General features: G+C 40.1%; 1 protein-coding gene across 3 annotated transcripts in view; it reads left to right on the forward strand.

Annotated features, from left to right (window-relative positions):
• tchp (trichoplein, keratin filament binding) overlaps nucleotides 1-12,871 on the forward strand; it is a 101,089-nt gene that overhangs the window by 55,477 nt on the left and 32,741 nt on the right. The window contains exon 1 of one of the 3 annotated variants that reach the window (XM_043715499.2): nucleotides 12,445-12,525. The exons of 1 other annotated variant lie outside the window; for it this stretch is intronic. The gene's annotated coding sequence lies outside the window, so the exon portion shown is untranslated. Of the gene's footprint in view, nucleotides 1-12,444; nucleotides 12,631-12,871 lie in introns of those variants that run through there. One more of the 3 variants, XM_043715500.2, reaches the window with a different exon arrangement.

The following is a 12,871-nucleotide window of genomic DNA, read 5'->3' on the forward strand; positions in this document are numbered from 1 at the left end:
CTTGGTCAAACAAATACGTTTTTTATGGAGTAAGTTGTAAAAGGAAATGTAGAGAGATTTAGAGATTAGGGAGGACATTTCAGAGCTTCAGGCTTAGACAACTGAACATTGAGCCACAAATGGTGGAGCAATTGTAATTTAGAAGGTACATGAGACCAAAATTAGAGGAACACCAATATCTTGGAGTGTAGTAGGTTTGAAGGACTTGACAGAGATAGAGACAGGCAAGGCCATGGAAGTATTTTGAAGAGATAAGAACTTTTTCATCAAGATGTGCTTGCCCTGAAGTCAATGTAAGCAGAAGGCTGGAAGAACACAGCAAGCCAGGCAGCATCAGGGGGTGAAGTTACACCCAAAACATTGACTTCTCCACCTCCTAATGCTGCCTGGTTTGGTGTGTTTTTCCAGCCTCCTGCTTGTCTACCTTGGATTCCAGCATCTGCAGTTTCTGTTTTGTCCCTGAAGTCAATATAAGTCAGTGAACACAGGAGATATAGGGAAACAGGACTTGTGCAAGTTGGCATGGGCAGCCATATTTTGAATGACCTCCAGTTTAGAGAGTATGAAATGTGAGAGACCAGCCTGCAGTTAATTGGAATTAGATTCATGGAATCTCTGTAGTGCAGAAAGAGGCCATTCAGCCCATTAACTCTGCACCAACCCTTCAAACAGCATCCCATCCAAACACTGACCTCCCCCCCCACCCCCCGCATTTAGTTTGGCTAACCCACCTACCCAGCGCATCCCTGCACATTATAGGCATTTTGGAATTGCCAATCCACCTAACCTGAATATCTTTAGACTGTGAGATTATGCTGCCATTGTCAAGTCAAAAGAAAGCAAAGGCATGAATGACGGTTTCAGCAACAAATGAATACAGATAGAGACAAAGTCAGAGGAAGGAGGTGGAAATAGGTGGCCTTCGTGATGGCACAGGTTTGAGATTGCAAGCTTATCTCAGGATCAAATGTGCCACCAGGGTTGCAAACTGACTGGTTCAATTTCAGGCTGTTGCAAATGAGAGGGACAGAGTCCAGGCTACAGTTCTAAACTTATTTAGTTGGAAATCTTTTTGCAAGGCAATGGTAAATGCTATATAAATGAACATCTTTCTTGCTTTAGTTTCCATACATTATACATTACTTTGTTAATGTATATTGAGTTTATTTTCAATAAATCTAAATGAAACTCATAATACGAAGCAGCACCAAGATTAAAAAAGATTAATTGTATTAGGAAACAAAGATTCAGCAAAGACTATCTTTGGTTTCAAGGTCTGAAGATTGCAAGAATGAAAGACCAAAGGAGGTAATGAAAGAACATTGTAATGGGTAAGAAAGGGAGGAATTTTTGAAATAAGTCCCCTTAGACAAACAAACAAGGAAGGAAGCAATGCATCCAATGGAGAATGTGAAGTGGGGCAAGTGGAACGTGTTTTGTTTTAGGACCATTTCGAAAACTGTGATTAACGTTCATTGGGTTTAGTGCATCTATGGAATATATACAGGATCCTCAATTGGAAAAGGGAGAATTTCAGCAAGTTAAAAATAATATTTGGCTCAAGTGGGATGGAAATAAAGATTATTGTATAAAGCAGTAAATGTGCAAAAAGAGACCTTTGAAGAAGAGATACTTTAGATACAGACTAGCACATTCCCATGAAGGAGAAATAACATAAGATATAGAAGTAGAAGTAAAAAGGGTGGCACGGTGACTCATGTGGTTAGCACTGCTGCCTCACAGCACCAGGGTCTCAGGTTCGATTCCAGCCTTGGATGACTGTCTGTGTGAAGTTTGCACATTCTTCCTGTGTTTTTGCCAGGTGAATTGGCCATGGTAAATTGCCTGTAGTGTGAGGTGCATTAGTCAGAGGGAAATGGGACTGGGTGGATTATCTTCGGAGGGTCGGTGTGGACTTGTTGGGCCGAAGGGCCTGTTTCCACACTGTAGGGAATCTAATCTAAAATATTCAGTCTTAGAATCTGCTCTGCCATTCAAAGACTAATCTTCTCTTTCAACTCTACCTTCCCACCCTTATTCTTTAATTCCCTGAGAGATAAAATATTGATCACAGTCTTAAATGTACCCAATAACAGGAAATGCACAACCTCCTGGGCAGACAATTCCAAAGATTCACAATGTGCTCCTCATTAACAATCCGCTACCCTGAGTCTGTACCCTCGTTCCAGATCCCTAAGCCAGGAGAAATAATCTCTAAGTATCTACCGTCTCAGACCCCTTCAGAATCTTGTTGATCTTAATGAAATCACCTCTCATTTCTCTAATGTCCAGTATAGATGCAATTTCTTCAGCTTCCTATCACAGGACAAGCATTCCATTGCAGAATCTTTATTTGTACTGTCTCCATATCTAACAAAAGATCTTTCGTGTTGGATATATATCTTTCTTTAGATATGGAGACCAACTACATACATGGTCTCACACAATATTATATAATTATGGTAACACTATCTTATTCTTGTTCTCTAACCCCTTGCAATAAAGACCGACATGCTCTTTGCCTTTTGAATTACTTGCAATAACTTATGTAATTTTCTGTATTCCTTGTACAAGTATACCCAAGTCATTCTGAATATTAATATTTTAAAAGTTCACATTTTTTAAAAACTTAGGTCTTTCTCTTACCTACCTTATACCCTATTTGTTGCTCAGTCAAATAAACTATCTACTCTTCTATGCAGCCTCTTTGTGTTCTCTTCGAGGATTAACTTCCCCAAAAGCTGGTATTGAATTGAACTGAATTGAATTGAATTTATTGTCACGTGTACCGAGACACAGTGAAAAGCTTTGTCTTGCGAGCATACAGGCAGATCACAGAGTTAAATAGCATAGATAAGTAAATAATAGGTAAACAGCAGCAAAAACCAAAACACAGGTACAGGCAAATGCTAACAGTTTGTGAGTCCATTCAGTATTCTAACAACAGTAGGGTAGAAACTGTTTGAAAAATGGCTGGTGCGGGTGTTCAGGCTTCAGTACCTTCTCCCCAATGGTAGAGGTTGTAGAAAAGCTTTGACACAACAATTATTTAAAATTCATTTGTGGGACTTGGGCATCGCTGGCTGGCCAGCATTGATAACCCATCCCTATTTTCCCTTGAGAAGGTCGTAGTGAGCTACCTTCTTGAATCGCTGTAGTCCACTTGCTGTGGGTTGAGCCACAATGAAGGTAGGGAGGGAATTCCAGGATTTTGACCCAGTGACTGTGAAAGAATGGAGTTGGTGAGTGGCTTGGAGGGGAACTTGCAAGTTGTGGTGTTCCCAAGTATCTGCTGCCATTGTCCTTCTAGATGGGTTTGAAAGGTGCTGTCTAAGGATCTTTGGTGAATTTTTGCAGTGCATCTTGTAGCTCGTTCACACTGCTGCTACTGAGCGCCTGTGGTGGAGAGAGTGGATGTTTGTGTATGTGGTGCCAACCAAATGGGTTGCTTTGTCCTGGACTGTGTCAAGCTTCTTGAGTGTTGTTGGAACTGCACCCATCCAGGCAAGTGGGGAGCATTCCATCACACTCCTGACTTGTGCCTTGAAGATGGTGGATAGACTCTGGGATGTCAAGAGGTGACGAAGCACCTGAAGATTGTTGGGCCTGGGACACTACCCTGAGGGACTCTTACAGACATGTCCTGGAACTGAGATGACTGATCCTCCACAATCACAACCAAAATCTTTTGTGCCAGTTATGACTCTAACCAGCGGAGTGTTTGCCCCAATTCACATTGATTCCAGTTTTGCCAGAGCTCCTTGATGCCATACTCAGTCAAATGCAGCCTTGATGTCAAGGGCTGTCACTGTCACCTCACTTCTGGAATTCAACTCTTTTGTCCATGTTTGAACCAAGGCTGTAATGAGATCAAGAGCTGAGTGAGCCTGGCAAAACCCAAACTGGGTGTCACTGAGCAGATTGTTGTGAGCAGGCGCTGCTTGATAGCATTGTTGATGATCCCTTCCATCACTTTACTGATGATGGAGAGTAGACTGCTTGGGCGGCAATTGGCTGGGTTGGATTTGTGTACAGGACATACCTGGGCAATTTTCCACATTGTCGTGGAGATGCCAGTGTTGTAACCATACTGGAAGATCTTAGCTAGGGGAGCGGCAAGTTCCGGAGCACACATCTTCAGTACTATTGCTGGAATGTTACCAGGACCCATTTCTTTTGCAGTATCCAGTGCTTCCAGCTGTTTCTTGATATCATTTGGAGTGAATTGAATTGGCTGGAGAATGGTATCTGTAATGCTGGGGACCGCTGGAGGAGCCCGAGACATATCATCCATTCTGCATTTCTGACTGAAGATTGTTGCGAATGCATCAGCCTTATCTTTTGCACTGATGTGCTGGCCTACTTCCTCATTGACAATGGAGATATTTGTAGTGCTTCCTCCTTCAGTAAGGAGTATTTTGTCATAATATAGCTATTAATATAGATAGTAAATAATTGAAGACCAGCACTGATCCTTCTGACACTCCACTAGGCATAGACCATCAATTTGAAAATATCCTCTTTACACTCTGCTTCCTGTCTTAACTCCTCCCTCCAGAATATATTGCCCTCAATTCCAAGACCGCTTATCTTGTCTATTAACCTTTTATGTTACACCTTATCAAGACAAATTGGAAATAAAGTGTACTATAGCTGAGATTTCCCTTTTATCTTGCTAGTTACATTCTCAAAAAAACTTAATACATTTGTTGAATGTGATTTTGTTTTCATAAAACCATGCTGAATTTGTCAGATCATATAAGTGCCTTGTTCAAATTTTCCTAATAATAGATTCTATTTTTCTGTGGTGACTGATGTCAGGCTAATTGATCTATAGTTCTTTGTTTTTCCTCCTTTCTTGAATAATTTTGTGACATTTGTGAACGTTTGATCCACTGGGAACATTCTAGAATCTAGGGGATTTCGTATAATCATAACCAGTGCATCCATTATCCCTGGAGCTAATTCCTTTAGAGCATTGTGGATTTGTCAGAATTTAGTCCCTTAGGTTTAAGTAGTTCTTTCTTTCTCTGCTGTTATTAATTAACTTACATTCCTCATTGTTATTTGACTTTTGTTTATTCTCCATTTTTAATATGTAATTTTTGTCTCATACCGCAAGGATAGACACAAAGCATGAATTCAACATCTCTGCCATTTTCTCATTCTCCTGTCTGCATTAAGGGACCTATGTTTACTTTAGCTACTTTACATTTGTAAACACTTTGGTTACCCTTTGTTGATTTCTAAAACACTCCCAATTTTTGGTTTTATAGCTTTCAAAATAAAAAAAATGTCTCTTCTTTTAACATAACAATATCCTCAAGCTCCCTAACAAGACATGAATAGATCTTTTTCATTTTGTTTTCGTGAAATGAACATTTTGAATTGCTTCTTTTAATCTTTCCTGCTTCTTTACTGCTATACCTTTTGATCTCTTTATCAAATCAACTTTAGCCTGCCCTTTTCTTTTACCAACTTATTGTAATTGTTTAAGATTTTTGTTTTGGGATTGGAGTATGTCACTTTCAAATTTAACATGGATAAGGATTGTATTATAATTACATCTTTTCCTCAGAGAATATCTTACTAATTAACCTTGCCACAATACTCAACACTAGATTCGAAATAGCTCTATCAAGTTTTATCCACACCATATTGTGGGAGCAGACTGTTATAGAGTCATAGAGTCATACAGCACGGAAACAGATGCTTCAGTCTAACTTGTCCTCACTGACTAGACATCCCAATCTGACCTAGTCCCATTTGCTAGCATTTAACCCATTGTTCTAAAAGCATTTTACAAACTCAACGTTTAGACCATCATTGACAATTGGGTTCTTTCCAGTGTATATGAAGATTTAAGCCTGCTACTATTAAAAGCTCTAATTTTTCTTGAAACTGTATAACTGACGTTAGGGACCCTACAAACTATTCTCACCAGCATTTTCTGACCAATATCATTCCTAATCTCAGCTTGTATTGACTCTATTTCCTTATCATCTCAGCCAAGATCCTTTCCCACTATTGTTGTATGTCATCCTTTACTATCAGGATAATTCTTTCCCCCTTTCCTTTCTGTTAGCCTTTTCAAAATGGTGTGTACCCTGAAATAATAAATTACTCAACCTTACTTAACTTGTAACTATGTCTCTGTAATGGTGATTAGATCTAATCATTTATCTCTATTTATACCGCTTGATCAACCTTATTATGAATGTGTCACACATTCACAAAAAAAGGCCTTAATTTAATTATTTTCTCTTATTATTCTATTCTATGGACTGTATTTGTGATATGCTTCTCCAGTTAAATAGTCCTGTCCCATTTGGTTTTTACCCAAATTATCACACTCTTCCATTGAGAACTTGAGTCTTTGATGCATTTTCATGATGGTCAAAAGGAGTGCTAGAAGATCATCCTGAAGTCTTCAGTTAGGTTTTTTGATATTGACTCTACGTCCAGAGTGAAGCTCCCCAGCAATGCTGTGCAGTTTCCTTTGCAGCAAGCATAAACCAGACACAGGAAGAAACCTAAGCAAAGGAAACAGATCATCCAAAGTGGCAGTATCCCAACATATTTACAATAGAAGCCGACAGGCACAACTTGACCTTATCACTCACCTATATCACTACGAAGCACCACAGATGATGATCATGATTATCATTGCCTCAAACAACAAACAAGCAATGCTGAAAATAGCACTATTGATACTGTGTATATTTATTTTCAGAACACAACTAATAAAGTGCCACAAAACAGGCATTAGCAAGACTGAAGGCCTTAATAGAAATAAAAAGGTGATGGGTTTGTAGATACAAATTTGATTAGAAGACTGAATACTGATTCCATCAGTGAGTATCAGTAGTTGCAAACTGAAGAAAAGACTACCACAGATCAAATGGGCTGAATAGCCTCCTTCTGTGCTGAAATGGTTGTATGATTTGATGAATAGTGTTTCAATATTGGCCAAGGACACTGGAGAATCCCTCGGTTTTCTTTGAATGGTCCAATGAACTTTTATTTATATCCATTCAAACAGAATGTTTTTGGTTTAGAATCTTCAATAATGTGTAGTACTAAGGCCCAGATTATGTGTTCACACCTTTGGTGTGGGGATTCAATTCACAAATTTCTGATTTAGAAGAGAAATTTTTTTAAGAGATTGCAAGCCATTCAGTCCATCATATCTGCACTGGCTCACTGAATGCCAAAAGAACATTACAGCGTTATGCCGTTCTCCTTACCTATCCCCATAAGCCTACATATTGTTTCAATTTAAATAATCATTTAAATTGAAACAATATGTAGGCTATTTTGAAAGACTTGCTTGACCCTGCCTCCACCATACTTTCAAACAATTCATTCCAGACCATCATAACTTATTGTGTGAAATGTTTTGTTTTGCTTCACATTGTATTTGCATATTTTGGGAATTACTTTAAAACAGTGGCTTTCTATTCTCAGTCCTTTTAGGAGCGAGAACAGTTTCTCTCAATCTACTCTATCCAGAATACTTATGATTTTGAAAATGTTTATAAAATCACTTCTTGGCTTTCTCCTCATCAAGCAAAACAATCCTAATTCCTTCAAAAAACTGAAGAAGGGTCACTGGACCTGAAATGCTAACTTTGATTTCTCTCCACAGATGCTGCCAGATCAGTTGAGATTTTACAGCAATTTCTGTTTCCATTCCTAATTTCTTCAATCTTTCCTTATAATTGAAAATTTTCATTTCTGGAAATACTCTTGTAACCTTAATCTAAGCCTGGGACGTTGTATACTTTATGTAATGTCACCTTTAATGACTTATGCATGACAGTGAATTTTTCAGCTTTTGCTTGTCTTTGATTTTAAGCCCCCACCTCCATCCCTCCAGCCTCTGCCTCTGACATCCCTGCCCTTTTAGCTGGCAAGGTTCTACATTCTAGAATTCACTCCCAAATGTTTCCGACCTCTTACCTTTCTTTCCTCCTTAAAATCCACGTCTGTGTTTGAATTCTGACCCTGTGGTCTAATACCTCTTTACTTGGCTTGGTGCCACATATTGTTTGATACTGCTTCTTTCTACCTTGCAATGTTTAACGAAGTTAAAGATGCCATGTAAGTTTTGATTAGATTAGATTCCCTACAGAGTGGAAACAGACCCTTCAGCCCAACAAGTCCACACTGACCCTCCGAAGAGTACCCACCCAGATTCATTTCCCTACATTTACCTCAATTAATGCACCTAACACTACGGGCAATTTAGCATGGCCTATTCACCTAACCTGCATATCTTTGGACTGTGGGAGGAAAACGGAGCACCCGGAAGAAACCCATGCAGACACGAGGAGAATGTGCAAACCCTGTTGTCTGTATGGATTTCCACAAGTTGCACATAAGAGACTAGTAGAAAAAAATTAGAGGACATGAAATTGATGATAATTTAGTTGGTACTTATTTTGATGTGGAAGACATGAGAGATAACTATTTTTTCTCAGAGGGCTGGTATTATAAGTGGTATTTCTCATGGATCTGTACTGGGATTTTTGCCTTTCACTAAATATTAACTACACTGACAAAGAAGTAGGAAGCAGATGCTTTAATTTCAGAGCACAAGTGTGTTGAATGAATGGCAGCCAGGAGCTCTGAATGCTTTGATCAAGGGACCACTGCCCAACCTCCTGAGGTGAGAAGGTGGCTGCACAATTTTAGTTACCATGCATACAAACCTGCCCACTGCCGGGTTAATACCTCAGAACGAAGTCCTGAAGTGGTCACTAATTTGCCCATTTAAGGGACTCAATTGGCGTTAGGGTGGGAGGTCTGATCATTTACCTATCCACCTAGAACTTAACCCTGGTAAAGGCAGAAGCTGAAGGGTTCAGGCCTACTAGCATTCCATCTAATTAAATGCCCAATAAGCCTCAAAAGCGTGGCACAGTGAGCAAAGGGGAGACTGCCCTGCAAATTTATGATCACAATTGGAACCTCAGGAAAGATATTTGTCTGCGTTGGAACTAAGGCACAGGTTCACAGAATGGCGCCAGGATTTTACTATTAACTTACAAGGACAGGTCGCATAACCTTGGCTGGTATACATGACAACTTAGCAGTGCTACATAACCCAAGTTTAACACAATAATTAAATATTAAATGACACAAATACAATATAATTGAAATCAGGACAAGCAATTATGTTTACTTATCCAAAGAGACCTCCATTTGCTCAGGGGAGTGAATATAAGTATAGCTTATCAAAGGTCTTCTTTACATACTGCATGCCATAATTAGCACATATTATTTACTCTGATTAAATATTTATGTAGTTTGAATAATTTAAATAGGGCAAACACTGACAATGAATATGAACTGAAAAATGCATTTTGTGTGTGGGTTTAAGGATTCTATAAAAAAACTCCTAAAATTTACAAAAGCTCTGACAAACATTGTGCAAGACCACATTCAGTTTCACGACTGATCACTTGGTAAGTGAATTGGACAAAAAATGAGATGTCACAAATAAAGATGAATAGAACATCAAAAATGCTTAAGAAAGTATAAAACATGAAAGAACAAAAAAAAGAGCAGCAGCAGGAACATCTCCAAAGCAGTTTAACTCAGTGTCTTAATTGAATCACTAATATTAGAAGTGTGCCTCAAGGATTGGTGCTGGATCCATTGCTTTTTGTCATTTATATAAAAGATTTGGATGTGAATATAGGAAGTATAGTTAGTAAGTTTGCACATGACACGAAAATTGGAGATGTAGTGGACAGCAAAGAACGTTACCTCAGAGTACAATGGTATCTTGTTCAGATAGGCCAACAGGCCAAGGACTGGCAAATGGAGTTTAATTTAGATAAAAATGTGGTGCTGCATTTTGGAAAGGTAAAATCAGAGCACATTTAAGGGCAAGGTCCTGGGAGTGTTGCTGAACAAAGAGACCTTGGAGTGCAGGTTCATAGTTACTTGAACGTGGAGTCGCAGGTAGACAGGATAGTGAAGAAGGCGTTTGGTATGCTTTCCTTTATTAATCAGAGCATTGACTGTAGGAGTTTGCAGGTCATTTGTAGCTGTACAGGACATTGGTTAGGCCACTTTTGGAATATTGTCATCTCCCTCCTTTCAGAAGGATGTCGTGAAACTTGAAAGGGTTCAGAAAAGATTTATAGTACAAGGATGTTGCCAGGGTTGGAGGATCTGAGCTGTAGAGAGAGGCTGAATAAGTTGGGGTTGTTTTCCCTGGAGCTGAGAGATGACCTTATAGAGGTTTATAAAATCATGAGGGGCATGTTTAAGGTAAATAGACACGGTCTTTTCCCTGGTGTGGGGGGTGGGTGGTGTGGGAGGTGCTACAGAACTAGAGGGCATAGGTTTAGGGTGAGAGAGGAAAGATATAAAAGTGACCTAAGGGCAAATGTTTCACGCAGAGGGTGGTGTGTGTATGGAATGAGCTGCCAGAGGAAGTGATGGAGGCTGGTACAATTACAGTATTTAAAAGGCATCTGGATGGGTATATGAATAGGAAGGGTTTAGAGGGATGGTCATGTGCCGGCAAATGGGACTAGATTAGGTTAGGTTGGCATGGATGAGTTGGACAAAAGGGTCTGTTTCTGTGCTGTACATCTCTATTACTCTAAGTACCTTTAAGATTCCCACAAACCACACTGTAGGCATCTTCATTTGTACATAAGTGATAGTAACCAAAATCATTTATCATTTAACCAAAATCAAAGCAAGTTATTTCCACAGACTTTTAGCCAACTTGTCCTTACTATGTGAAATTAAATGTCATAAGTTATGAAAAGTGGGGGGAGAGAAACAGAGTTAACATTCCAGGTGTGTGATCTTAGATCAGAAAGGAGCAGTGAAAATGAAATGTAGTTAATGCATTTGCCAAACATTATTTCTTTATTTTCAAAATGTCTGATTTCATAAACATATGTTTATGTGTCAAAACCCCAAAATTCCTTCTCTAATGGCATTGTGGCTCTACCAACACCAAAAGGATTGCAGAGGTTCAAGAAAGCAGATCACCACCCATCTTCCCCAGGGCAATTAAGAGAAGCAATAAATGCTAGCCTATACCATTGGTACCTACATCCCAAGACTGAATAAAACAACTAAATCTGAAGAAGGATTTCTGGATACCAAACATTAACTCTGTTTTGTTTCACCACTAAGAACCTGAAGCAGGAGCAAGCAATTCATTCCTTTTGAGCCTGTTCCAGCATTTAATACAATCATGGCTGATTTAATATTGGCCTCAATTACACTTTCCCACCCGCTCTCCACAACCCTTTAACCCTTTACTCATTCAAGATCTGTCTATCTCCTCCTTAAATTTATTCAATGTCCCAGCATCCACTGAACTCTAGAATAGTGAATTCCATGAATTCAATGGACACTTTCAGAGAAGTAGAACATAGAACATAACAGTGCAGTACAGGCCCTTCATCCCTCGAAGTCGCACCAACCCATGACACCAATCTGAAGCCCATCTAACCCACACTATTCCATTTTTCATCCATATGTTTATCCAATGACCATTTAAATGCCCTTAAAATTGGCAAGTCTACTACCGTTGCAGGCACAGCGTTCCACATCCTTACTACTCTCTGAGTAAAGAACCTATCTCTGACATCTGCCCTATATCTATCACCGGCAGGGAACAGGAGAATCGACGTTTCGGGCATAAGCCCTTCTTCAGGAAACGTCGATTCTCCTGTTCCCTGGATGCTGCCTGACCTGCTGCGCTTTTCCAGCAACACATTTTCAGCTCTGATCTCCAGCATCTGCAGTCCTCACTTTCTCCTCCTATATCTATCACCCACAATTTAAAGCTATATCCCCTCGTATTAGCCATCACCATCCGAGGAAAAAGGGTCTCATTGTCCATCCTCACTAATCCTCTGATCATCTTGTAATGTCTCTATTAGGTCACCTCTCAACCTTCTTCTCTCTAACAAAAACAGCCTCAAGTCCCTCAGCCTTTCCTCATAAAACCTTCCCTCCATACCAGGCAACATCCTAGTAAATCTCCTTTGGACCCTTTCCAAAGCTTCCACATCCTTCCTATAATGTGGCTTTTAAATTTGCTATCCCTTATCTTGAAACTATAACATCTTGGTTTAGATTGACCCACAAGTGCTTTCTACTGCTGCCAGACCTGCTGAGTTTCTGCAGCAATTTCTGTCACTGTGGGTTTCAGATCTCCAGCACCTGCACTGGTTTTATTCAATTTAAACTATATAGAGATGTTTAGAATAATAGTGCATTCCTCCAACAGGTCCGTTCAGAAAAAAAAGCAAGGCCGAGATAGATTAGTGAATGGAACAGTAACTCCTGTGAGGAGGAGAGGCGCTGACCCCATATTTTGAAAACGCGTTTCTCTATTGGTGGGGCGTATTACCATTTAGACACATGTTTGAGCCCGTAGTCTTGGCGGAAGCGGTTCTGGTTACCATGAGCGACGGGGACATCGGAGCCAAACGGTCGGATTTAACCGGGAGCTCGGGTTGAAAGGCGGCCGAACGGCTGGTGGGTGTCTGCTGTCTTCGAGCGGCCCTCCCGCTGTGCCCAGGAACCCGGGGACACTCGCTTTCCCTCCCCTCGCTGCTATCACAACTCGAGAGTGGCGGCCTGGTGAGGCCTGGGATTAAAACCAGGATAATATTCCTTCCTCCCCCTCCCCCCCGTCAGGGCCCTGCTCTGAATGAAAATACTGAGATGGCGTTTGTATAAACCTCAGTCCTAGACAACCTGATTTCACGAAACATTTCGGTGTTTCAGAGATTGAAAGCAAGGTTTAAGAGTCATTAAGACAGACACATGAGCAGGTGGGGATTAGAGGGATTTGGATTGTGTTGTAGGGCATTAGTTTAGA

Source organism: Chiloscyllium plagiosum, unplaced genomic scaffold (assembly GCF_037043375.1).
Source record: "Chiloscyllium plagiosum isolate Xiang-an unplaced genomic scaffold, Cpla_swu_hap1 HiC_scaffold_24, whole genome shotgun sequence".
NCBI lineage: Eukaryota > Metazoa > Chordata > Chondrichthyes > Orectolobiformes > Hemiscylliidae > Chiloscyllium > Chiloscyllium plagiosum.